This window comes from Telopea speciosissima, chromosome 3, assembly GCF_018873765.1.
Source record: "Telopea speciosissima isolate NSW1024214 ecotype Mountain lineage chromosome 3, Tspe_v1, whole genome shotgun sequence".
Taxonomy (NCBI): Eukaryota; Viridiplantae; Streptophyta; class Magnoliopsida; order Proteales; family Proteaceae; genus Telopea; species Telopea speciosissima.
The window spans coordinates 41,389,453-41,417,413 of record NC_057918.1 but is presented as its reverse complement, the minus strand read 5'-3'; the positions used below and the strand labels follow the sequence as shown (position 1 = coordinate 41,417,413).

At 40.6% G+C, this 27,961-nt stretch overlaps 1 non-coding gene across 1 annotated transcript; it reads left to right on the top strand.

Moving 5' to 3' along the window:
• The first annotated feature begins 8,748 nt into the window (after positions 1–8,748).
• On the top strand, positions 8,749–8,855 carry LOC122657190. Its single transcript, XR_006332260.1, has one exon. It is a non-coding gene; the product is annotated as a small nucleolar RNA R71 (small nucleolar RNA).
• Positions 8,856–27,961: the final 19,106 nt, after the last annotated feature.

Below are 27,961 nucleotides of genomic sequence, written 5' to 3'. Positions count from 1 at the left end.
AGGAACAAACAATCAAAGAATAAAAAAATCTAAGACCTAAACAAACAAACGAAAAAAAACAACAAATTAATTCTATTAAGATGCCATTTTTTGGTTTGAGAGTATTCCAAAGGGAACCTCATAACAAATCCTGCAAGTTAAATGCTGAATAAGAGAAGACTTCAGTCCCAGTGCTCTCTGACCCAGGGATGCAAGAAGATTTAGAGAGGAAAAATGTTTGTATGAATCTTGATGGACTCGAACCATCATCGCCTGGAAACAAACCTAGGTGCTCTTCCGTTTGAGCTAAAGACTCATCTATCTACTTAAACATTTTAGTCTTATTTTCTAATTGCTTTTTCCAATTCTCAAAGGTCACGATTGGATGCTAGAAGTACCATATCCAATGAGCCAATCTAAACTATAATATAATCCCAAGTTTCTATGTTTCTTCCTTGGATATGACAACCCAAAAAAAAGAGGACAAAATCCTATTAAATCTTCTCAGTAATCTACCTAGAAAATCTAATTTTTAGGCTTTCTTTAGTTGAATCATAAAAAAAAATTAAAGGAGAGGGGAAGGGGACCAAAAACAGAAAATGCTATTGATGAAGATAACATTTGAAGCTAAAATATAACTTTGTTTTAATTGTTAATATGAAGGCAAATGCCTAATTGATCACATCAAAAAGAGATTTCCAAGTCATTGTAATCAATAAAAAAAGAAAGTCCAATAGATTTTGTCCAAAACTTGGTGCTTCTGTTCCTCATCGGCAGGTAAATTCAGGTCCCTGGCTAAAACTAAAAAACTAACAGCAACTAATGCTTAAGTTGGAAAATTGGCTAGACAAGCCAGATCCTATACCCAATTTTCTTCTACTGGCCTTCACTATTAGAACTGGGAAGAACTTTGTGCAGCACCACTGCTTTCTACATCTCTATTTCTGATAGGTTCTCTATTAGCTTTGATGCAAGGGGTGGGTGACAACATTCTGAAAGCCACTTGGATTGAAAAATCAATTCTACGAGAGGGGAAATTTCTACAGTAAAGTTAAGGTGCCCCTCCCTTTCTCAAAGGGAAAAAAAATTCAACGGCTACTCCCTCTGATTTTGCCGAAAATGAAAAGCAAAAAAGAAAAGGAAAAAAAAAATAGCGGAAAGAGTGAGGGAGAGGCAGCAAACCCTAATACCTTCCACAAGGTGCTCTGTCTCGTGCTCTTGCGTCGGTGTAAGAGTGCTCCATGAAACCACTACCCGTCGATCAAGTCGTTCATTGCAATTTTTGTTACATGAACTTAAAGTCTTTGCCAGCCATTTTTCGTTACCTCTATAAACACACACGCGTGTACAAGATCATTATAGAGACCATAACCCACAATAGATAAAGAAAGCAGAGCCACCACAAGGGGGAGAGAGAGAGAGAGAGAGGGGGGGGGACCCTCTAACCCTCTAGAGTCTAACCATCAAGTTGGTGGTGTTGAATAGCTCTGTGCGGCAAAGACACGACCAAGTTCATTTCTTTCATACGCGTAAAGGAAGAAGATGATGATGAATCCATTTTCCCATCACATTACCTGCTCCTGTCCTCGCCGTCTCCGGATCCCCTATACCAAAAACTGAAAGGGTGAATGAGAGGAAGCTGGATTTTGAAATTTAGGGTTCAGAACGAGAAGAGGAAGAGAAAGAGGGTGAGTGAGAGGAACCTGGATTTTGAAATTTAGGGTTCAGAACGAGAAGAGGAAGAGAAAGATGGTGAGTGAGAGGAACCTGGATTTTGAAATTTAGTTGGGTCGGATTGGTCAAACGAGAGGGTGAGGGAGGAGGATGGGAACAAGATGGATTATACGAGTAATATAGTTTGACCGTTGGATGCTACTAAGGCCAGGTGTTAGCATCTTAGGGGGGTGTTGCACCGTCCAGCTCCCACCACAGCTGGACAGGAGCCAGATCCCCTTAAGATTATTTTTTTGGGGCTGCAGGTGAAGAACCTGGTTTTCTTTTGTGTATCTTTAATTCCTCACTTGCATAGTAATGGGTGGTGGTTGTTCCAGCTGTTAATCCCCCTTTTGTTTGTAACTACTTGCTACTGTGAATGAATTCAAGAACCCTTTGTCCTTCACTTAGTGGTTACCGACAGCCCAAAAGTCATGTCCAATGGTTCAAAGACAATTATAATAATTTGCAATTTGTCAAATACATTACCCATAATGGATTCCCCAAAGCATGGGAAATGGTAAAAGTAGGAGAATTAAAGAAACATCACAAAACATATACATCACATAGGCTTGGTCCCTAAAAAATATGTTAAACATTTTGTACAAAAATCATATCAGCGGTATCAAAAAAATATATTGCGATTCATGCCTCAAAAACCAAAGATTCAAGATTAAGATGGAAATTTGATTCCCAATTATAATTTTCATCAATTCATCAATCACATAACAATTTTTTTTTGGGAAAATTACACTGCCCCCTCTGAGGTTTGTATTAAATACAAATCGACCCCCTATGTTTCTAAATTATACAGCCACACCCCCTGAGGTTTGGTTAGTTGTTACAGACAACCCCACTCCGTTATATCATTCCCGTTAAGTGGTACGGTGTTAGTAATTCATGACTTAAAATGACTAATATACCTCTAATTGCTCAATTTTTTTCTTCCAATTTACCTTTGAAATAAACTTAATGGGACCCACCCCATCACCATCCTCCCCCCTTCTTCTACTTCTTCTTCTTCTTCTCTACAACCCCACTAGCCCCACCACCTGCTGCAACCCAACCCCACCCCCCTGCAACCTAACACCACCACCACCACCACCACCACACCCCATCCTTCCCTCCCTCTCCCATTGTTCCTTCCCCAACCCCCAACTTACCCGCAAGAGTACGCTACAATGATAGGGCCGACAGCTTCCCCCATCATTCCCTGTGAACTTGTTCTTCTTCAACGATAGGGTCGACAGCTTCGACATTATCCACATGCATGTCGAAGCTGAGACTGAATTTGCATCTCCAATTGAGAGAAACAGAACTACTTCTAAGAACAAGAAAACATATTGAAGCTTTATCTCTGTTGTTCGCTCAAAATCTCTCTCTCTCTCTCTCTCTCTCTATGTATGGGATTTGAAGAGTAATCTCACTGGTTTCAGTTTTATGAGTAAAATCGTAACAGTTATATATCAAAAAACCTGAAATTTTGCCAAGTGACTTTTGTTTTTCAAAGATGAATGATGCAAGGAACATGGGATGTCATGCCCCCATCCCGATGAAAGATATTTTACAACAAAGGGGGTGACTGAGACAACACGTGTCATCCCAATACCTATTGATCGTATCGTTAACTGGTCAAAAATAAAACCCTAAATTAATTTAGCAAGTAGCAGGTAAGGGGTCGATCTACGGGGAACTAGAAGGCTAAATTACTAAGATGATGAGATGAAAGTAATGAAATTTAAAATGCAATGAATCTGATTTTAAACTAAGAACAAAAGAAACAAATCTAAACTAACAACGCTGTGCAAATACGGGAGAAGACTATCTTTAGGGTTCGAATCCCCAGTGGGTAGCTATTCAATTTGGTTGCATGCTTCAGTTTATTATAAGCACAGGCCTAATAATACCACAGAATGTAGGGTTCCTCATAGGTATGGACTATCTTGACGAGTACTATCGTCCTTCGCTTATAGGGCTTGGCACACTTAGTTTGTTCAGCTATAATCCATCATCGGTACAACCACATAAGAACAAAATACCAATGCTTAAATGAAAAATAATGAATCACAAAAACAGAATTTTTCAACTAAATACATCTATTAAAATCATCCAAACAGGGATGGGGTCTCAACATCAAGCAATCAAGAATACAAACCAGAATTTTCAATAGCAAACACCATTAGTTCATTTACGCCTAAAGATAGAGGGTACTTAGCCAATCATGGTGCTAAGAGGCAAAGAGCAGTAATGGCGACGACGATCCATAGCGATGAAGTTGCTGGAACGGTGATCCTCCTCCCCTTGCCGAACCAAAATCCAAAAACAAAAATAACAAAAGAAGAAAGTGGAAAAACTAGAGAGAAGAAGAAGAGAAGAGGGCACGGCTGCTGCCATGAGAATGGAATCCCCTAATTTGTCCGTGGGTTTTTATAGCTATAGTTTTAAAAAGAAATTTAATAATAACAAAAAAGAAAGCATGAGAATAGAGAGAATGAGGGAGATGGGAATCCGTGAGGGATTTGGATAGAAGAGATATAAGAAGAGAGAGAGAGAGAAGTGGAATAGAATTAGGGAAGGTGGGACCCGTGAGGGATTTGAGAGGGAGAGGAGTTAGGAGATGGGAGAGATGGGAAGCATATGGGATTAGGAATTAGATGTGGGAAGGTGAGGTGGCATATCAATCTCCCTCCTCTTTGAATCCATCTATTTCCCTTAATAGGAAGAGGTCATATGGGTTTTAAAAATAAAACAACCTAAAAAGATAGAATAGGTTTTGGTTTAGGAAACTAGAAAGAGAGAGAGATAAGTGAGAGATGGGGATATCTAATAGGACGGCTTAGAAAAAGATAAAAAGGAAGATAGAATAGGTTTTGGATTTTGAAACTAAAAGGGCGAGAGAGAGGTTTCTGTGAGAGAAATTAGAAATTAGGTTTTCTTTCTTCTCTTTCCAACTTTGCCATAATCCATTTTTTGGCCATAATCCCTCCTTCATTGAACCTAATTGATTCGACCCAAGAATTAAATATTAACCATTTAATTTTACTGATGCAATGAGTCCAATATCGGCTTTTCTTGAGAAATCTCTTCTTTGCCAAATTATGATCATGCCTTTGGATCTTCAGTGAAACTTCCAATACAAGAGGTCTTCATTGGGTCGGGCTTGTGTAGCATTGAACTCCTCCAACTTGGTTTTCTCAATTTAGGCTCCGACAATGCATTTTTTCTCCATTTCTTTCAATATACCAAAAATACCCCTGTACCCTGAAAAAGATAAAAAATACCCAAGGTAGCGCCATTCTAAGCAGATAAAAATGTAGAATTAAATGGGATAATTTCACACATAAATGTGTTCATTAAATACCCCCACGCTTAGATTTTGCTAGTCCTCGAGCAAAAAGAAAATGCAGGAAAACAAAAAAAACTAACTCACTTTCATAGGAATCACAGTTGCACATAGCTTGTGCAACAAGCCTTTAAACCTCTAGGTTACCCCTAGTGGACGAGTTTTGGCTCGTGAGTGTTTGCAGAGAATATACATACAAAATTCATGATTGCAACTTTAAAATTTGTCAATGGGTAAGAAGCACACACCACACCTGAAACTTAGATGCTTTACTTAAGATCAAGAAGACAAAGGTACCCCCACACTTGAGCTCTTATTAGCCAGTATTGATTCTAGCAACAGGTACACATCCTAATTAGGGAATCTCCCCATATCTTCCAAACACCACCTTACTTAAAGTAAGACCACTCATGACTTCCAAGGCACTAAGGACTTTAGGCTTCAGAGCATTTTTTACCATACAATTACACCAAGGCAATGACATTGCTTTCCTTTTTTTTTTTTATTCTTTTTTTTTGTTTTTTCACAATGAACTCCATTTGTTACTCCACCACTGTTCCTCAAATGCCATGCAAGGTCACTACACAAGACACCCGAGCTACTTGGTAGTTTTGTTTCTTACATATATCCACAAGGATAGTGATGCTAGAGTTCTTTTCAAAGGTTTCACCCCAAGGAGTGTCGATCAAGTCACCTCGCTTCCTGAGGAGGAGTGCCCTGTCTAGCTCTAAGGAATTCAATTCTTGCTTGTATTTTTTTTTTTTTTAAATTACATGATTCTCAGATCCGTGCAATGTTATGGCCTTTTAAGCTTTCTAGAAGGCTCATGTAACAAGCTTTAAGCCAACCACTCCCAAGCCAGATGGCTTTAGGGGGATTGAGTGTGAAACACTCCTCGGGTTTACTCACTCGAACCAAAAAGGCTATAAGCCCGAACTGGATTCAAGAATACTAGTAATAATAACCTATCTGGTCAATCCAACCGTTTTACGTGAGACTCCGGGCTTGTGGCCTAGATGCCTCGGTTACTAAGTTGAAGCAATAGAACTAAACTCTCCTGATTTTTATTTTTATTTTTATTTTTTTGTCATGCCAAACTAAACTTGGTCTCAGCTCCTAACCAAAAGCTCAAAGAAACACATGACAGCCAAGTGGTCTGTCCCTTCGACAAGATGGGGCTCTTATTGTCTGAGTCAAAACCCACCTTAGGATACATACTAGCTACTATCCTCTCAATAGGATTTTCATTACTTCAGATTAGGGTTCCTAAGTCTCTTTCTCCCGCATTTCACATCAAAGTAACAGAGAGACATGTAAAACTTACCAAAAGCCAAAAAATATATATATATATATATATCTGCCAATCGGTCTCACACCCCCTCACACTTAAAGTATGCAATGTCCTCAGTGCATGCAAAAGAATAAAAATAGGGATAAGGGAAGGAGTGTACCAAAAAGCAATATACGACAGAATAGTCCATCCAACAATCAATAGCAGCGACCTAAAAAAAAACAAAAACAAACAAATAAACATAAAAACAAAAATACTAAAGAAAGAAAAGAAAAATAGTGGGTTGCCTCCCACAGAGCGCTAAGTTTAGAGTCTTCAGCCAGACTCTGACTGACTCATGGAGGGTCAAGGATCAATTCATACCAAGGAGCCGATTTACAAGAAGGTTGGGGGGATGTAACCAAAGGAGGAAGCGGCTCAAACCTAACTGTCCAAGCTGGTTGTTCTAAAGAGGGTGAGGAATCTAGCAAAGTATGCAATTCTTTAGTGTATGCCTCAGACTCATCTCCATATTGCTGCAAAGGGTCATCAATAAGCATGTGTGAAGTGTGATCAGCCGCAACTTCATCTAATAAATCCATTGCAAAACACTCTTCCTCGCGAATGGAACCTAAGGATGCATTGAAGATGTTGAGCCTAAGCTTCTTATTCCTAAAAGAGATGTCCATGGCACCCAATATACAATTTATGCAAGCATTCGCAATAGCTAAGAAGGGGCACCCTAAAATGATAGGGGGAAGCTTGGTTATGGTGTGGTGGCTGTATCCATATCCAGGACAAGGAAGTCCACAGGAAAGTATAATTCTTCCACCTTCACTAAAACATCTTCTAACAACCCACGAGGTGTTTTGATTGAACAATCAGCCAACTGAAGGATGACCTCAGTGGGTTTTAAATCTCTTAAACCAAATCTGTCATAGACTGAACTACGCAAAATATTCACACTAGTCCCTAAATCAAGTAGTGCCCTACTTATGGAGAGATCTCTAATGATGTAAGAAATAAGAGGTGCACCAGGCTCTTTAAGCTTAGGAGATAGGTGGCTAGAAATTATCGACCTAACCTGTTCAGTCAAATGGACAGTCTTAGGGGTTTGAGTTCTCAATTTACACTTTTGGGTGCAGAGGTCTTTTAAAAATTTAGCGCAAGCAGGAACTTGCTTGATAGCATCCAAAAGGGGGAGATTGATGCGAATTTGTTGGAACAAGTCTATCATCTCTTGCATCTTTTCACCCTATTTACCTTGAAGGGGGTAAGATGGTGTCTGAAGTGCATGGGGAAAAGGGACCTTTGGAATATAAGAATCAGGTGATGGTCCCTCCACAATAGGAATGTGCAGCCCCTTCCTTGGGAACTGATGAATGGGTTTCACAGGTGGTGTTTCAGTAATGGAATCATGTGTGTCTTCATCACCACCGGATTTCACTCGGGTAGGCTCAGCCTCTCCCTGACCTTGAGAACTAGTGGGCAGGGTCCCATTAGTGGCTAAGGGTGCATTAGGTTTTTCCACCCTTGTGCCGCTCCTTAGGACTGTGACCGATTGGACCTGTTCTTTCCCTAGACCCATTTGATTGTTTGGGTTACCTATTGGCTGACTTGGCAATTGGTCAGCCTCCCTCCTACTTATAGCATCGGCTAGCTGACTCAGTTGGTTCTCTAGCTTATTAATGGACTGAGTATGTGAGTGAAGCAGTTGTGTATTCTGCTCGAGTCCACTTAATGCTTTTAGAACCTTTTCCTTAAAGGATTCATTCTGTTAGGGTTGAGGATATGGTGGTTATCCACCCATATAGGCATTGGTTTGAACATTAAATGGTGGCCTATATGGTGGGTTTGGAGGATTATTAGGTACCGAGTTTCTCCATGAAAAGTTTGGGTGACTTCACCATCCCGGGTTGTAAGTATTGGAACAAGGATCATTACCCAGTGTAAGGAAACTTTGAGCCGTTTATATCTATTCTTGAACAAACTTAGGGTATTGTGCAGCCAAAGGGCAGTTCGTCACATGGTGACTAGGGCTAGCACATAGGACATAGGCTTCAATCTGATTGGGTGGAGGGAAACTCATTGGGGAAGGGGATATAGAATGCTATCCTATAGACATCAGATAGCCCAATTTCTTGGACAACATATCAACCTTAGTCCTTTCGACCAAAAAAAAATATATATATCAACCTTAGCAGTCATCTCCATAGTTGGGTTGATCTCATAAAGACCACCCTTCTTTGGTTGCCTTATATGTGGAATCTCAGTCCGAGAGGCCGAAGCATGATGTTGGGAATTCTCACTAAGGGTTTCAAAAAGATCCCATGCTTCCATCTCATTCTTGTGCATAAATGTTCCACCACAAGAGGAGTCCACCATCTGCCTATATCGGTCATGGAGGCCATCATAAAAGCACTGGACTAACTGCCATTTCGGGACATCGTAGTGGGGGCACTTCCTAAGTAATTTCTTGAGTCTCTCCCACGCTTCATGAAATTGTTCACCCTCTAATTGGGAGAAACTAGTAATGGCTCTTCTAAGGCTATTAGTCCGGCCAATGGGGAAGAATTTTTTTCAGAAATTCCTGCTGCATCCTTGCCCATGTAGAAATCCTAACCGAATCTAGGGAATGAAGCTAGTGTTTGGCTTTGTCCTTTAAGGAGAATGGGAATAGGAGTAACTTTAGGGCATCTTCAGAGAGGTTTTGGATTTTGACTGTAGATCACACCTCTAAAAACTCATCAAGATGCTTGAAAGGCTCCCCATTAGCAAGTCCATAATAGGATGGTAACATCTGTATGATGCTGGACTTAATCTCATATTGAGCAGCCTGAATGGCAGGCAGCTGAATACAAGATGCAGGGGTATAGGTAGTTGGAGTGAAGTGCTCACTCAGCAGCCTTCTTGGCTGGTTTTCGTCGCCCATGTTATTATTATTATCCTTATCATTAGGTCTAGCCACAGATCGCTCTATTTCTAGGTCAAGGGAAGTCAGGTTGGGGTGCAAAGAACGCCGATCATACATGAAACACACCACAAGTTGAATGGGCTAATTAAACAGTAATGAAAACTAAAAATTAAAACATGATAAATAAATAAAATAAAAAAACTCAATAAAAAAAATAAAATCAGAACTAAAAAGTAAAAAAAGACTAATTTAAAACTAACGAAAACACTTACCTGGTGTTGGCGGTTACGCAATTCCACGTGCTGCCCCCGATGAATGGTTACACATATGATCTTAAGGGGCTGAGGGAATTAAAATTAAACCTAAACACCCAATCTAATGCTGGAATAAAAAGAATTACATAAAGTCTAGGAATTAGAAGTAAACCAAACGGACAGCTTGTCCTACTCGATCTACTCGGCTTCCTGCACAAACAAAGAGAATGTTAGGTCTACTCAAATTAACTAATAAAGTACTTAAAAATAAAAATAAAAATTCTGAAGTTATGAATTTAAAGCTAAAACAAAACAACTCAATCAATCTTAGCAACAGTGCTTTGGTTCCCCGGCAACGGCGCCAAAATTTGATCGTGTCGTTAACCGATCAAAAATAAAACCCTAAATTAATTTAGCAAGTAGCAAATAAGGGGTCGATCTACGAGGAACTAGAAGGCTAAATTACTAAGATGATGAGATGAAAGAAATGAAATTTAAAATGCAATGAATCTGATTTTAAACTAAGAACAAAAAAAACAAATCTAAACTAATAACACTGTGCAAATACGGGAGAAGACTATCTTTAGGGTTTGAATCCCCAATGGGTAGCTATTCAATTCGGTTGCATGCTTTAGTTTATTATAACCATAGGCCTAATAATACCACATAATGTAGGGTTCCTCCTAGTATGGACTATCTTGACAAGTATTATCGTCCTTTGCTTATAGGGCTTGGCACGCTTAGTTCGTTCAGCTATAATCCATCATCGGTACAACCGCATAAGAACAAAATACCATTGCTTGAATGAAAAATAATGAATCACAGAAACATAATTTTTCAACTAAATACATTTATTAAAATCATCTAAACAGGGATGGGGTCTCAACATCAAGCAATCAAGAATACAAACCAGAACTTTCAATAGCAAACACCATTAGTTCATCTACACCTAAAGATAGAAGGAACTTATCCAATCATGGTGCTAAGAGGCAAAGAGCAGCAATGGCGATGACGATCCATGGAGATGAAGTTGTTGGAATGGTGATCCTCCTCCCCTTGCCGAACCAAAATCCAAAAACAAAAATAACAAAAGAAGAAAATCGAAAAACTAGAGAGAAGAAAAAGAGAAGAGGCACGGCTGCTGCCATGAGAATGGAATCCCCTAATCTGTCCGTGGGTTTATATAGCTATTGTTTTAAAAAATAAAATTATTAATAATAAAAAAGAAAGCATGAGAGATAGAGAGAATGAGGGAGATGGGAATCCGTGAGGGATTTGGATAGAAGAGATATAAGAAGAGAGAGAGAGAGAGAAGTGGAATAGAATTAGGGAATGTGGGACCCGTGAGGGATTTGAGAGGGAGAGGAGTTAGGAGATGGGAGAGATGGTAAGCATATGGGATTAGGAATTAGATGTGGGAAGGTGAGGTGACATATCAATCTCCCTTCTCACTTCTCCTTTGTGCTCTCGGTGGCTTCATATCTGAAATTTTAAACTCTTCTTTGAATCCATCCGTTTCCCTTAATAGGAAGATGTCATATGGGTTTTAAAAATAAAACAACCTAAAAAGATAGAATAGGTTTTGGTTTAGGAAACTAGAAAGAGAGAGAGAGATACGTGAGAGATGGGGATATCTAATAGGATGGCTTAGAAAAAGATAAAAAGGAAGATAGAATAGGTTTTGGATTTTGAAACTAAAAGGGAGAGCAAGAGGTTTCCGTGAGAGAAATTAGAAATTAGGTTTTCTTTCTTCTCTTTCCAACTTTGCCATAATCCATTTTTTGGCCATAATCCCTCCTTCCTTGAACCGAATTGACTAGATCCAAGAATTAAATGTTAACCATTTAATTTTATTGATGCAATGAGTCCAATATTGACTTTTCTTGAGAAATCTCCTCTTTGCCAAATTACAATCATGCCCTTGGGTCTTCAATGAAACTTCTAATATAAGAGGTCTTCATTCGACCGGGCTTGTGTAGCATTGAACTCCTCCAACTTGGTTTTCTCAATTTAGGCTCTGACAATGCACTTTTTTTCTATTTTTTTCAATATACCAAAAATACCCCTGTACCCTGAAAAAGACAGAAAATACCAAGGTAGCTCCATTCTAAGCAGAAAAAATGCAGAATTAAATGGGATAATTTCACACATAAATATGCTCATCACCTACTAGGATCACAGATATAGTGTCCCGAGCCACATTCTGCCCTGTCATCAATCGTCCTAACAGCAAGGAACGTACCAAATGGAATAAATTGTTCTAGTTATATAGTTAGTGGAAGTAAAATTTAATAAAATCATGTGAAATTATAGAGCATTGCTTCTCTAATGATAACACATAGTACAATCTAAATATCTTGTAACCATTCATTTCTCTCCTTATAATTAAATATAAAGTTTATAGATGATTATGGATGAAAATAGAAATTAAATAATAAATAATTGCCACTAGGACACCATTCTTGGGTGTACATCTACATCCAAGTCACAGCCACTGGCTCCACTTGATTCACATCCAACGGTGCTCGTCAAGCGAAGTACCTGCATATCAACTAAAAAGGGGTTACCCAATGGGGTTAGCTACACTAGCTAGTGAGGGAGTAAAGGGGAATGCACACACATACACACAAATAATTTCAAGCAGAATGATGCATGCTAATGTTAGATTCATTTTTCACCTAGCATACAATTCTATGAGTCAAGTGTATGCTACTATGATAACTTGGGAGACACTGAACTTATCGCCCTAGTGAAACCTCAATTATCACACAGGAGCCTACGCTGGTAGAAGTCATCAGACCACCCAGTGGCAGACCCCGATAGCCATCACTACCCCTGACCTGCTCCCACCTCCATAGGCAATAGGTGCTCAGACTATCCAACATATAAACCCCTATTGGCAAGGGTCGTAGCATAAGGGAGCAAACATCCTAGCCACAGATATACTACATGCAAGTCATATCTTCGCGAGAGGTACTCCAGGTGCATCAACGTCCCATTCCATCTAGTATCTGGGTACCAGCACGGCACGACACATACAGATCAGGATGACATATCGTAGTTTTCATAATTAAATAAATTGGGGTTCCGGTACCGGCACACCGGGCAACGTCACCCGATACTATGGTGAGAATAATTATCACATTCATAACAGTTCACATTTGAGATAATGCAATACGCACAATGCTTATATTTATATAATAGCATGATAATGGTTCCACTTTTTATCTTTGTTCTCATTCTTTACCTCTCTAATTCTTCCATGCTTGTGGAAGTCTATTGTTTTTTTATTTTTTCTCATCATCATGCACTATGTTAAACTTTTAATTTAATTATTTCTATTTTAATTTCAAATTTAGTCGGAGCATTTCAAGAGCTAGCAATTTCAGTCCGATTCAAGCACCTTCAGGTTTCATCTCTCTAATCTCTTAGCCTTACTCCTCTTTTATTTTTTTATGTGGTTATGGTGTGTGGCTATAATTTATTCCTTCAAATCTACGTTAGTATTGATAGATTAGATGAATGTGTGTTAGGACGCCAATTCAATTCGTTAGATGCGTAATCTTATTAGATGGATGTGTGTTAGGATTCAATTTTGTAGATGATTGTGAGTTAGGCTATGTTAGTTTAATTATCATTAGTTTAATCCAACACTTTAATTAATTTGGTTCACTTTGCATTGCTTTAAAGTGACTAAGATAGAGTGGCGTACATCTCCTTGAGTTCGACCCATAGCTACGATCGATCTGTATGCTTGTGGTTATTATTTCTTGCAAACAAATTTTTGGCATCATTGCCGGGGAGATTATTGTCCACTTTATTTTTCTAATTTTTAAGTAATTCGAAGTGCTTTAGTTTCTTTTCTTTCTCCTCTTCTTTTTCTTTAAGAAAAAAAAAAAACAAAAAACAAGTTTTTGAAAACCTCATCTTGTTTCTTTTCTATTTCAAAGACTGTGTGCCCAATCGAAAGTTCTTTATATACCCAACCCAAACCTCTTTTGGTGTCCCTTATAGGATTTCATTACTTATGACGCTGCATCTTGACTTGGTTGGGTGGATTGGCATGTGACTTATCTTTGGAGGTGACCAACTTTGATAACAGGAAAGCGACATAGTGAGTGCTTTTCTTTGAAAACAGAAACATATAGTAGTCCTCCACTCTACATCAGAATCCACTTGGAGTTGCCCATAGATGGCTATTGAAAACTATATAGGTTCCCTTGCTGTCAACCTATATGGGAACCTTATAGCTTTAGAACCATTATTTCGATTCTTGGGGGCAATGCACCATCTACCTTGGACTCCCTCTTGTTTTTGGCGATTTTTTCTAGTCTTTTATTTTTCTTTAACTTTTCTAAAAGAGACCTTATATCTGTTTAGGTGGCTATAGTGTGAACCCGTGATTCAAGCAACTATCTTATTAGAATACCACCCTCTCTACCACCTTTGACCATGGCTGAACCCAAGACTCTTAAGGATAAGTTTTTCCCTACCAGGGCTGCACAAGCTTCCTGCATTAGTCTGCCTATTGTTACATGGAACAATTATGAACTCAAGACCAACTTCATTAGCATGCTACCCCACTTCCATGGGATGGCCAATGAAAATGCATATCTCTTCCTTAGGAAATTTGAGGAGGTCTGTGTTCTAATTATGGTCCAAAATTTAGCTAATGATGCAGTTAGGCTTCAGTTTATAACCTTTGCCCTGAAGGACCATGCCAAGAAGTGGCTCTATGGATTGCTAACTAATTCCATTACTACATGGGATCAGTTTACCATTGTCTTCTTGAGAAATTTTTTTTCTCTTCACAAGACCAATAAATTCAAGAGTGATATACTCCAATTCAAGCAGAAACCACATGAGTCCTTCTCTAGGTTCATGGAAAGGTTCAAGGACCTCCTATTAGAATGATCTCACCATGGTATTGACTTGTGACAAATCTGCCAATTTATGAGGCCATTGACTATCAGACCAAGCAACTTCTAGAGTCTATGTGTTCTACAGGCTTTACCTCTTTTACTAATGAGAATGAGGCTTGGACATTCTTGACTAACTTGGCTGATAAGACTAGGGAGTGGGAATCCACTCAAGAGGCTAAAAGGATCACTAAGGATTACATCATTGATGGTATACCAGCCAAGGAAGCCAAACTGCATAGCCTCATCAAAAGGTTAGAGTCCATTGTCCCTAAAGAGCCTATATCGGTTAACCAAGTCAACCATGTGTCAATATGCAGTTGGTGCCATACACCTGGACATCTTTTGGAGGAATGCCCCAACACCTATGTGGGTAATTCCAACACTGAGATTGTAAGTGTTCTCTACCAAAATAATTCATATAGCAACACTTACAATCCAGGATGGAGAAATCACCCCAATTTCTCCTGTAATTAAGGGAACCAAGCAGGCCCATCCAACTTTCATAATCAAGGCCAGATTGGTCTCCAAAGGCCCAACTTTACACCACAAAATCAAGGTATGTCTTCTCAGCCCTTCCCCCCTCATCCTCATTTAGGATCGCCTATGAATTCTGCTAGGCCACCTCTCCTTGCACCTTATCAGCAACCCCCACGGTTTTCCAATACAGGAGGGGCAATAAGAATAAGTGAGCTGGAGAAAAGCATGTCCCTTCTCATGACAAGCCATAATAATATGGAAAAGTAACTTACCCAATTTATCACCATCATACATGAGAGGGAAAAAGGGAAGTTACCTAGCCAACTTGAGCCAAATCCTAGACATCAGGCCCTAAATCAGCAAGGTACCCAAGCTCCTCCACTCAATGTTGTTCAAGGCCAACAGCATCAAGGGCCCTCCAATTAGATTAATGCAATATATGCTTTGCAGAGTGGCCATTTGTATCAATAGGTTAGTACCCCTCAGTGTCTTTACCATCTCATACTCCTGTTGTCTCCCCTCTTCTGATGAGGCTATTGTAGTGCCTTCTGTTCCAGGTTCGTCTGATGAACCTGAAGAAATTCTAAATGATTTGGTTGAGGAAACCAAAGATGACAATATTGAGAAAGTGAAAAAGACCACCCCTGAAAGAGTTTATACTCCATCGCCCCTTTCCCAAATAGGTTGGTTAGCAAGAAGTCTCATTCTGTGAAAAAAATATTGGATGTTTTTAAATAAGTTTAGGTGAACTATCCTTTACTAGATGCTATAGCCCAGGTCCCCGCTTATGCTAAAGTCCTCAAAGACTTATGCACCCAAAACTGGACCACCAATGTGCCCAAAAAGGCATTCTTGGCTGCTAATATCAGTTCTCTCATCGTACACCTAGTAGCAGCCAAGCATAAGGACCTTGGAAGCCCCACCATCTCTTGCACTATAGGTAACACCACTATTGACCATGCCTTATTGGACCTTGGTGTAAGTGTGAACCTGTTACCCTTTCATGTCTACCAACAGTTGGGATTGGGAGAGTTGAAACCCACCAAAATTACTCTTCAACTTGCAGATAGGTCAGTTAAAGTTCCTAAAGGGATGGTTGAGGATGTCCTGCTAAAGGTTGGGGAATTTATCTTTCCTGTGGATTTTATTATCTTGGATACCCAACCTACTGCAAATTTTAAAGACCAAATCCCAATTATCTTGGGTAGATCCTTCCTTGCTATCAGTAATGCTTTGATCAATTACAGGAATGGCCTTATGAAATTATCTTGGTAGTACTTCTGTGCACTTTAATGTGTTTACGTTGGGTAAGTAGCCTGATATGGATGAAGAAGTACATATACTGCAGGGATTCCCCGATGATGTTGAGACTTTCTTTGAGATTGATTTTGATTCAGGATTTCAAGAATGTATGCAGGAATTGGAAGGTGTTGATGATACCACCTTACCTGAGGTCTGGAGCATCCAACCACCATTGGAGCCCCTTGGATCCCTATCTACCTCTATTCCTAAACCCTCTATTATTGAACCCCCCACATTAGAGTTGAAAGTGTTGCCCTCCAATCTCCAGTATGCCTTCCTAGGGAAAGATGACACTCTTCCTGTAATTATTGCTTCTGATTTGACTTCTAATTTCATGCATCATCTCTCCTTGGTTCTTAAGAGATGCATAGAAAAGAACTTGATCTTGAATTGGGAGAAGTGTCACTTCATGGTGAAGCAAGGCATTATTCTTGACCACATTGTGTCCAAAGATGGGATAAAGGTTGATAGATCTAAGGTGGATCTTATTTTCAATTTACCACCACCCAAGAGTGTGAAGGACATTAGATCTTTTTTGGGTCATACAGGTTTTTATAGAAGATTCATCAAGGACTTTAGCCAGATAGCTAAACCTCTAACTACCATTTTGGCAAAGGACCGCACTTTTGAGTTCTCCCTTGAGTGTCATAAGAGTTTTGAGCAGTTAAAAAGAGAGTTGACCTCAACACCCATTATTCAAGCTCCAAAATGGACAGTGCCATTTGAGCTTATGTGTGATACCTCTGATTTTACTATCGGGGTTGTTCTTAGGCAAAGAATCAATAAATTGTCTCATGTGATTTATTATGCAAGTAGGACTCTTGATGATGCATAGCTTAATTATACCACTACTGAGAAAGAATTTTTATCTGTTATATTTACAATAGAGAAGTTCAGGCCCTACTTGATAGGCTCACATTTGATTGTGTATACTAACCATGCAGCTATTAAATATCTTATGCAGAAGAAAGATGCTAAGGCTCGCCTCATTAGGTGGGTCCTCTTATTGGAAAATTTTGATCTTGAAATTAAGCATAAGAAAGGCAGTAAAAATTTGGTTGCAAACCATCTATCCCGGTTGCCTAATTCCTTGACTGTTGCTTCTCCAGTCAACGAGAACTTTCCTGATGAGTATCTGATGACAGTATCTAGTGAAGCTTGGTTTACTAACATTGTCAATTATCTAGTTATGGGTGAGACACCTGCACATTGGTCCATCCAAGATAAGTATCGTTTCTTTTTACAAGTCAAATATTTCTTTTAGGATGATCCTTATCTATTTAAGACTTGTCCGGATCAAGTTATCCGGAGATGTGTTCCTGATCATGAGCAACAATCTGTCTTGTCTTTTTGCCATGATCAGGCTTGTGGATGCCATTTTGGGCCTAATAAGACAATAGCCATAGTGTTACAGTGTGGATTTTATTGGCCTAGTCTTTTTAAAGACGCTTTTACTTATTGCAAGATGTGTTTTTTATGCCAATCTTTAGGGCGTCTATCCAGGAGGACATGATGCCCCTCAACCCAATTTTGGTGGTTAAGGTGTTTGATATATGGGGTATAGATTTCTTGGGGCTTTTCCCTAATTCTTTTGGTAACCTATACATATTACTTGCTGTGGATTATGTGTCCAAATGGATTGAGGCAGTTGCTTGTAAGACCAATGACCACATGGTGGTTGTGAAATTTCTAAAGGAGAACATCTTCTTCTATTTTGGTATTCCCTGTGCTATAATCAGTGGTCGGGGCAAGCATTTTTGTAACTGTCCATTTGAGGCCCTCATGAGAAAGTATGGTGCCATTCACAAGTTGGCCACACCCTACCACCCCCAGACCAGTGGCCAAGTTGAGGTTTCAAATCGACAAATAAAGCAAATCCTTGAGAAAATCATCAACCCGAACGACAAGAATTGGTCTAATCGGTTAGTAAATGCTTTGTGGGCCCATAGGACCGCTTTTAAGATCGATCTTGATCAATCTCCGTACTGTCCGGTGTATGGAAAGGCGTGTCACTTACCTATTGAGCTTAAGCACAAGGCCTTTTGGGCTATTAAAAATCTTAACTTTGATCTACATTGCAGGTGCCCATAGGAAACTCCAACTATCTGAGTTGGAAGAGTTGAGAAATGAGGCATATGAAAATGCCCGAATTTATAAGGCAAAACCAAGGCTTTCCATGATAGATATATTTTGAGAAAATCTTTTGAGGTAGGTCAGAAAGTTTTATTATACAATTCTCGTTTGCATATCTATCTAAGTAAGCTACGCTCTAGGTGGGATGACCAATATATTGTTCAAACTATTTATCCTCATGGGACTTTTGAAGTTGCCAATCCAAGTACAGGTGCTACTTTTAAGGTATTTAGGCCAACGTGTGAAGCCATACATTGAAATGTCCATTCCAGCTGTGGAAGAGGTCATGGATCTCCATGAGCCTCTTTACCTTGAAGACTGATTTCCTAATATGTATCCCCTCCGTTGTCCTTATTCTTTCTTTTCTGCATACATTGAGGACACTGCATGGATTAAGAGTGGGGTGTGTGTTGGACTGAATTGGTGACGTTTGTGAATTTTGATTATGGCGAGTTTGGTTTTGCACATACGTTTCTTTGATTGCGAAACGAGAGAAAGAGGGAATTAGGTGCCCTAGCATGCAAAATAATAAGAAATCCCTTTTCAATGATGGTAATTGGTTTGTATCCGGTGAGAGGGACTGAGTTGGAAAATATGAGCATTATTTCATTTGCGGGCTAGACTCCTCTATGTGTTTTATGGACTCTTTGATCTTTTGGCTAGTGGTTGAGACCAATTTTGTGGCAGGGCAAGGCATGAAAGTGAAACTGAATGGAAAAAAGAAAAAAGAAACAAGAAAGGAAAGTGGGATTCCTTGGGACTAGACAGGGCATTGTTGCCTGAGGAAGCAGGGTGACTTGTTCGAAATTCCTTGGAAGGAAACTTAAAGAAAAACTCTTGCATCAATGTCTCAAAATCTTTATAGATATATGCAAAAAGTGAAGCTACCAAGTATTTGGGTGTCTGGTGTATGCTCCACCATGTCATTCAGGGAACAATAGTGGAGTAGAAATAGAGTTTACTGTTGAGAAAGAAAAAGGTATTTGTAGACGCTGATTTTTTGTCACCCCCTAATTGGCGATGATGACAACGGGACATGGACGATGGACGACGCACTCTCCCTCTTTTAAGACCCAAGATACCCGACCCATAAGACCAAGAACCATGCTGAGCACAAAATGGCCCATTTTAGACCCAAAAACAAGGAAAAATGGCACTGTGCGGCGTTGTGGACTCTTCCCACGACGCCGTGGATGCCTTCCCACGGCACCGTGGGGATTTGTATCGAATTTTCATGACACCATGAGGGGGTGTGACATCCGCTCACTAACGTCACTCATGGCGCCGTGGAAAAGTCCCCCACAGTGTCGTGGACATCTCCACAACGCCGTGGAGGACTTATCCAGCCAGGAGAGAGAAGGGGTCCCTCCCTATAAATAGGAGGGTCCCCTCCCACATTTTCCAAGGAATTTTGGGTGGAGAGACCCTCCCCAGGTGATTCCTAGCCTCTTTTCCTCCCTTTTTACCCTCATTTCTCCTCCTTCTCTTATGAGAGTGTGAGTGCTTGAAGTTTTCTTGTGGCAGACAGATCCTTCGATTGTCCCTCTGAGTATAGAGTGCTTTTGCTCCTTGGCGTTGTTGTCCCGTCTATGCATGGATAACCATCAAAACTCCTTTATTACAGACATTATTCTGTCTATTTACCCCTCTCCAAATCACTTGAAAGAGTCGTTACTCTGTCGAGAAAGAATCAGCGTCAGTCCATTCGTCTATCTCCCCTGAGCCAGGGGAATACAAGCATACAGGTATAATTACTGTAGTTTTTTTTATTCAATGTAGTCCTTTCATATTTCATCGTTTTAGTCTGCATTTTTCATATATGTAATGTAGTTTATTATGCTTTAGTTCAATTCATAGCGTCTGAATGTAGTTCATAATATCCCCTATCCCCGTAATAAAAGAAAGAGAACATTCATCCTTATGTAGCATCTAACACAGAGAGACCGGCTTCGGCCGGGCGAGGTGGGTGCCTAACACCTTCCCACACTCGTAACCTGACCCCTTACCTGAACCTTTAGTCGGACCATATGGAGTCACGTAGCCCGATTCCGCTCACAACGGATAGGGCTACACTTAATGGGTCTTAGGCCCTAACCCTAGGTGGCGACTTCACATTACATTAGCATATTTTAATGCATGATCCCAATCCCCTATTTATCAATATTATACATTGATAATATTATCCATATCCATATACACACACATATATATCTCCCAAAATCCTATGTCGCCATATACCATAAGGGCTGAGGAACCCTCGTCCCGAGGACCACGGTACTTACAGTGGCGACTTCATTGGGGATATGGTGGACAAATGTCCACCCGAGGTCAAACTCTCTAAATAGGTGCTATCAATAAATGACAGAATGTTCTCTCTAAACTTTTATAAAAAAAAAAAAAAGAATAAAAAAATATAATAATAATAATAATAAAATATAATATATATATATATATATATATATATATATATATAAATTTTAAAAAAATGTACAAAACAAAATACAAAAATAAATAAATACCATAATATGTTTGTCTGGCTAACCCCTGTGTGTACTAACTGCATCATGCATAGTGCTCGAAGTGAAATCAAACGGCGAGGGTACTCCCTGTCGTGCCTTTACCCCCGAAGAGGTGAGGCACGTCATACTAAGTACTCTGAGATCGGATGATAGCCGCTTCCTATACCACTTTCTTGCACACATACACTGCATGGGAACCCCTCTTACCCCCGTAGTTAGTCATTGGACCCCATGAGTAGTCATGGGTAATTCGCGGTGAAGCTACAGCCCTTGATATTTACTATACGAGTTTAGAATCACCAGCGAGGGTATTCACTAGTGTGTTGTGGAGTGCTTTGCCACTCAAAAAAGGCACTAGCTCGATTACTCCGAGTTTGTGTGACCTATTCTCCAAGTATATCAAAAAAACCATGTGCCTACAATTCGCAATCACGAGCGATAGGTATATCGGTTCTGTCAAGGGTAGCCTTGTTCTGTCCTATGGAAGCCTACCCATTACATGCATCATGTAGGATAATAGACCACATATGATTAGGGTACAACACAAACTAACCTTTGTTAGCTGTAAGAAAGACCAAGTTTAGGGTCATTTGATGATTAACCTGGTTTTGATATGAGATGCCACCAAAGATTTTCCATAGTGCACGATGGTCCCTCAAAGAAAAATGGAAGTCCACTTCCATGTAATGGATCCTTACATGTCCCTAAAAAAAAAAAAAGAGGGCATCTCATTTTGACTCCAGACATAATTGTCAATAACCCGGTAACTAGGATCTTTCTTTTGTTTTTTTTTTTATATTGTGTTCGAAAATGCTTGGGCAATGACGGCATTCGAAGTCTGGTCTCAGAAGGAGTCTGCTGAAACTCTGATGACCACTCCGATTACTTGAGTCAAATAAAATAATAAAATAATATGAAACAAATGTTATAAAATACCAAAAAATCATAAAAACTCAAAAGGAAAAAATGACAAAAAAAATAAAATAAAATTCTTTTTTAGCCTTCTTAGGGTCTAAACTAGGTATTCTTCTCTCTTTCGTAGAAGCACGATTCCGTCCTTATCCATCTGGATCCGACGCGACAAAAGGTTGACTCGAGCTAGCCCACCATTCTCCTCAAGATCCCTGATTCCTTCTCATCCTTCTAGTTCATCTTCTGAGATATCACTTGTGAGTAACATGAATCCTTCAGAGGATCACTTATCTGAAAGTCACGTCAAAGATCGAGTGGATAGGCTGCAAGTAGACATGGCCAAAATACAGCAACTCATGGCACAACTAGTTCAGTCGGTCAATGAACTATCTAAGGGTGGATCCATAGCAGGACCAGCAGAGCAAGAAGTCCAGAAAACTAACCCTGCAACCCTCAAGACTCCAATCATTATACCAGTAGAAGAAGGGCAAGGCAGCCACCCTATGGACCCTCCTGAGACTGAACGGGTGAAGAAAATGAGAGAAAAAGTAGCCGAGTTGGAAGTGGTTGTCAAGGGCAAAGTCAAAGAAAAAGATGAAGAAGATCTGGTGTTCTTTTCCGAGGGGAAAATCCCCGAAGATTTCAAATGGAAATTGGATAAGTTCGACGGATCGGGAGATCCTAGGGCTCATCTTAAGATTTTTGCCACCATTGCCAGATCATGGGGACTTTCTGAAAACCAAATGGGACAGGCGTTCTTGTATTCTTTACCCGGATCTGCTTTGAGGTGGTTAACCCAGCTTGATCACACTCAAACCCAGTCATGGGCCCCTGTGGTTAAAGCCTGCACTAAGCAATATTCGTACAACATTGAGATGGATATTACTCGAAGAGAATTGGAAATCTTGAGGCAAGAACCAGGTGAAGAGTTCTCAAACTACATCATGTAGTTCAGGGAGAACGCTGTAAAAATGTGGAACCGCCCTACTGAGGAGGAGCAGGTCGAGATATTGTTAGAAAATCTATACGGGGAGTACCGTGAGAAGATATACTACCAACATATCAAGACATTTGATGCTCTTATGACAATTGAGAAGAAGATTGAAGATAAGATCTTTAAAGAAAGGCAGAATCAGGGTATGACCCGTGAAGCATCAGGAAGCTATTCGAAAAGGAAAAGCCCAAGAGCCAAAGGAGGAAATACTGTAGGGACAAGCAGCCAGGCAGCAGAAGTCCAAGTGGTAGCCGCAGGATCCACCCCTCTTGTGATCTAAACTGAATCTAAAGCATCCAGGAGGAATTTCAACTTTGAAGGAATGACACCCTCGTTGTTATTCACCAAGCTCAAGAAGCAGGGAATGATCAATTTAGTTTCTCCTAGGCCTGTGGATTTGAACAATCCACCTACCTGGTATAAGCCCAATCTGTACTATCATTACCACGACCAACAAGGCCATCATATGGATAGATGCCTAGCTCTTAAGCATACGATCCAGGACTTGATTGACGAGGGCAAAATTGAACTTCAGAAGAAGCAGTCGCCAAATGTCACCATAAATCCTCTGCCTAACCATGGAGTAAACATGCTTTAAAAGGATGCCGAGCAAGCAGATCCTACCACTTTGATTCATCCAGTCGGGAAGAGGAAGCTAATGAAGGCACACGTCTATATAGCAATGTTGACCAAGAAACTTAAGGAGGAAAAAGAACCACAGATTCGATAAGAGGTGTCTCAGGAAGTGGATCGGCCCGATTCCCCTTTCTATCGTCCAAAGTCAGAAGGTGCCACATGGGTAGAATACCAGATACCTGCATGAAAATCTCACAACCACTGGTGAAGGGGACCTATTCCCCATAGTCATCTACAGGGTCATACATGTTGTAGGAAGAGACACCATTCCAAGATCCTACTATATTGATCCAGCCCATCCCGTGGTATTTAGGAAGAGATGAGCAGTCACGGCAAGCACGAGCAGAAAGGATACAGGTTTGCATTTATTGCGCCCGAACCACCTGTGATGGGAATATCCGAACAGGCGGGCAACCATGTGATCAAGGTAGAGGTATAGCATCCATCAACTGGCTTCAAAAGTTGGATTTCTTGGAGTATGGATTAGAGGATCTCGAGACAATGACACCATTGTGCAAGTATGGTTTCTCATCATCCAAAATATGTCACCTGGTTCCTGAAGAAGAAGAAGGGAATGAAATCACCAGAGTCACACCTCAGCTCCTTAAAGTAGTCTCAGCACTGGCTATTGGACAAGCTTTGACCAAAGAAGTCTCTCTTATCCATATAGGGGGGGATACTGACAATAGTTCAGATGAGGTAGACGATCGAGAAATCCACGAGGGATGGATAGAGTATGCCGAACAAAGTCCAGCGATAGAGGACGAAGGAGTAGAAGCGATGGATTGGGTAAATAACATCGGAAGCAATGATAATAATGATCCTACCAGCCTTATTCAACCCATATCCTCAGATGAGGATGAAAGCAAAGATGATGAGGAGATATCATCTCCAGAGGTCCCCGGAGGCGATTGGACGGTGTCCAGAGAAGATTTCAAGCGTTGGAGCATGAGCGCCTTCTACTAGGTCGCAGATATACTCGATGTTTCCACCAATACTCAAGAGATCCTGTACAAGGCTACTTCTCTATTTCCAGATCTGGTGTGTAGTAACTTCGCAGCATGTTGTGAGAGCTTGGTGATGCCAAATGAGAGCGATGTACTTGCTCGAACTCTCCATGAGCTGAAAAACATGACTTAGTTAGTCAATGCTTTAGCCTGTGATCTGTTCAGAACTCCTCCAGAAGACCTGGTCTTGTATTCAGATTCATTCTTCGATCCGGATCCACCCCGAAGAAATGAAACATGGGACACATGGATCAATGATATCGGCCTCAGGGAATTTCAGAATGACCCCACCAGGGGTATTTTTCCCATGGACATCGATGTTGAAGGGGATGAGCCATTAGAAGAAGAACAATCATCTGAAGAAGATGAAAGTGAGCAAGAATCTGCATTAGAGGAATCCAATGATGAAGTGTCCGAAGGGGCAGAAGAAAAGGACGATGAGGAACCTTGGCAACCAAGGACGAGTCTGGAGAAGTACAAGAACATTTGCAGACCCGCACCTTGGGAATTATCATTCCAGGTGAACAAGATCCACCGGGATGTGGATAAAATCCAAGAAATGCTCATGAGAACGATGGTCTTGGATGATAAGTACCAAGAAGAGCTTCAATAACTGGAACCTGTTAAAGAACAGTGGGCGCTCCCTCAAGCAATTCATCATTTGGAAAACTCTGTAAAGCTAACTTTAGCCTTGGCACAAGACCTATGCGGGACTCCTCCCCCGCCTCCGTATCAGGGTAACAAAGAATATCATGCGTGGGCAAGAGCACATGAAGATTTCTATATGTGTCATGTCAATGAGGGAGGAACAATAAATGATCCAACAGGGAATATCCACCCAGTTATTTCAAGCCCGAAAGAGAGGTCCGAAAGTTCATTACTCAAGGAGAAAAGAAGGATCATAACTTCTATAAGTCATTAGCGGAAGCAAGAAAGATGTACCAATCAGCTTCGGAAGCCTTTCATGCCATTAGCTAATTGATACTAGAAGAATCTCATACAGTCCAGCAGGTTACTGAAAAGCAAGAAACCTTATCAGGAATCCTAAATCAGGCCCGGAAGTTTATTGTGGCCTTATCTGGTGAAGAAGGTAAAACCCGAATTTGTCCCAAGGGCCCTCTTATCATCACTAATAGTGACGAAGAAGATGGAGACTTTTGCCCAGTCCGGTTGGTCATCAAAGAAAGAGAGTCAGATGTGGCGGAAACCAGGAGTGGCTGAAACTTCAAGAATAAAGAGTTGACAATGGAAAAACATCGGTCTAGCCAATCAACGGCGGTTGTTGAGCTAGAAAACCGAGTACTAGACCAATTGAAGAAAGCCCAAGCTAACATCTCAATCTGGGGATTATTAATGGCATCACCAACCCACTGAGAATCTATTTTGAAAGCTCTTACCAAGGTTCAAGTGCCCATAGAAATGGGGCCTGAGGAATTATCTCACACAGTGGGGGCCACTTATGCCATTAAGTCACTCTTTTTTTCAGAAGAGGATTTACCCTAGGGAGGAAAGAATCACAATTGGGTACTCTACATTACAGTGGAATGTAACAAGAATCATGTCCCCCAGGTTCTGATAGACAATGGGTCCGCCCTCAATGTAATGCCCCTCAAAGCAGCTAGATGTATGGGTTTATCTCTAGACAAGATGAAGTTGTCCAGTCAAACCATCAAGGCATACGACAATTCCAGGAGGGAGGTAATTGGGATTCTTACCACCAGTGTCAAGATTGGACCAGCCTGCTTTACCATAGACTTCCAAGTCATTGGCATTCAAGCATCCTTCAATATGTTGCTTGGAAGACCATGGCTATATTCAACGGGAGCCCTAGCATCAAGTCGTCATCAAAAGCTGAAGTTCATATATGACCAGAAAGTAATTACCATCTTTGGAGACCCAGAAATGGTACACACTTTGGCCAACAATGAAGTAAGTGGCTCATCCTCGTAGGAAGTACAGTTGGGTGGGTTTGAAATCGGCCACATTTGTACTACCTCTGCAAGTGAAGAAGATCAGAGTCTAGGGAAATTCCTGACGATGTGGAGCGAGGCCTCTGTAAAGATCATAAAAAAGATGAAATATTTTCCTGGATTAGGATTGGGAAAGAACCAACAGAGGGTACTGGCATTCGTAGCGAATGATGCGCCATACTTTAAGACTCTGAATGGGTACCCTCGTGATAGAGGAAGAAGACTTCCCTTACTGTGGAAATCAAGAACCATGGTTCAATCAAGAGCAGGGCGAAGGTCTACCAAGACTTGAAATATTCTTTAAGAATGAAGTGGACTGGATAGCCATGGAATTGGATCAAGCTAGCAAAAAGGAAGTCATAGGGGTCAAGGGATCGACGAGCTGTTCGAAGTGGCGGTGATCATTGAAGAAGAGGAAGAAGGACCGGCACCACATCTTCTCATACAACCTCTCCAAGGATCCATAGCAAATTTGGCAAGAATGATGGAAGATTTCCATATTAATGAGTCTCAAGTTGTAACCAGCTCTAGCATAGTCCTGTCTAAGTCTATCTCTCGAGTCAGATATCCGAGTCCTGTAGAAATGTCCAGTCCATTGGGTCTGTCTGTACTCTTCCCCTTATCATGAATGAAATTGTTGATTCTGAGTATGTTTCTTCTTCTTCTTCCTATTCTTCTGATGATGATAATGTCCTAGAACATCATAATCTGTTAGAACAATTGGAGCAAAGAAGAGCTCAACCCGTCTGAGAGGAAACCCACCCCGTAAATATAGGGACCGATCAATGCCCTCGAATAATCAAAATTGGTGCTTCTCTCAACAATGACGAAACATCCCAAATGATTTCTCTCCTCAAGGAATTTGAGGAAGTCTTCGCCTGGTCCTACAAGGATATGCCCGGCATCAATCCAAAGATTGTGCAACATGAACTACCAACATATCCGGAGGCTCGCCCAGTCAAGCAGAAGTTAAGAAGGATGCAGCCGAAAGGGAGTGAGAAGATTAGGGAAGAAGTCATCAAACAATGGAATGCAGGATTTTTTTCAAGTAACCCAGTACCCTCAATGGTTATCCAATATTGTCCTAGTCCCTAAGAAAGACGGGAAAGTCAGAATGTGTGTGGATTTCCGTGACCTAAACAGGGTCAGCCCGAAGGATGATTTTCCGTTACCCCACATTGACATGTTGGTAGACAACACGGTAGGCCATGCTCTACTGTCCTTCATGGATGGTTTCTCAGGATATAACCAAATTAGTATGTGCCCGAAGGACAGGGAGAAAACTGCCTTCACCACACCCTGGGGCACATTTTGTTACAAAGTAATGCCTTTTGGGTTGAAAAATGCTGGGTCAACATATCAAAGAGCGGCCATGGCTATCCTACCCGACATGACACACAAAGAAGTAGAGGTATATGTCGATGATATGATAGTAAAATCTATTGACCGACAAGGCCATTTTACAGCTCTCAGAAAGTTTTTTGAAAGAATCAAAGAATACAAGCTAAGGTTGAACCCTCAGAAGTGTGTGTTTGGGGCCAAAGCAGGAAAATTACTGGGATTTCTTGTCCGTGAAAGAGGGATAGAAGTGGACCCTGATAAGATAAAAGCCATCA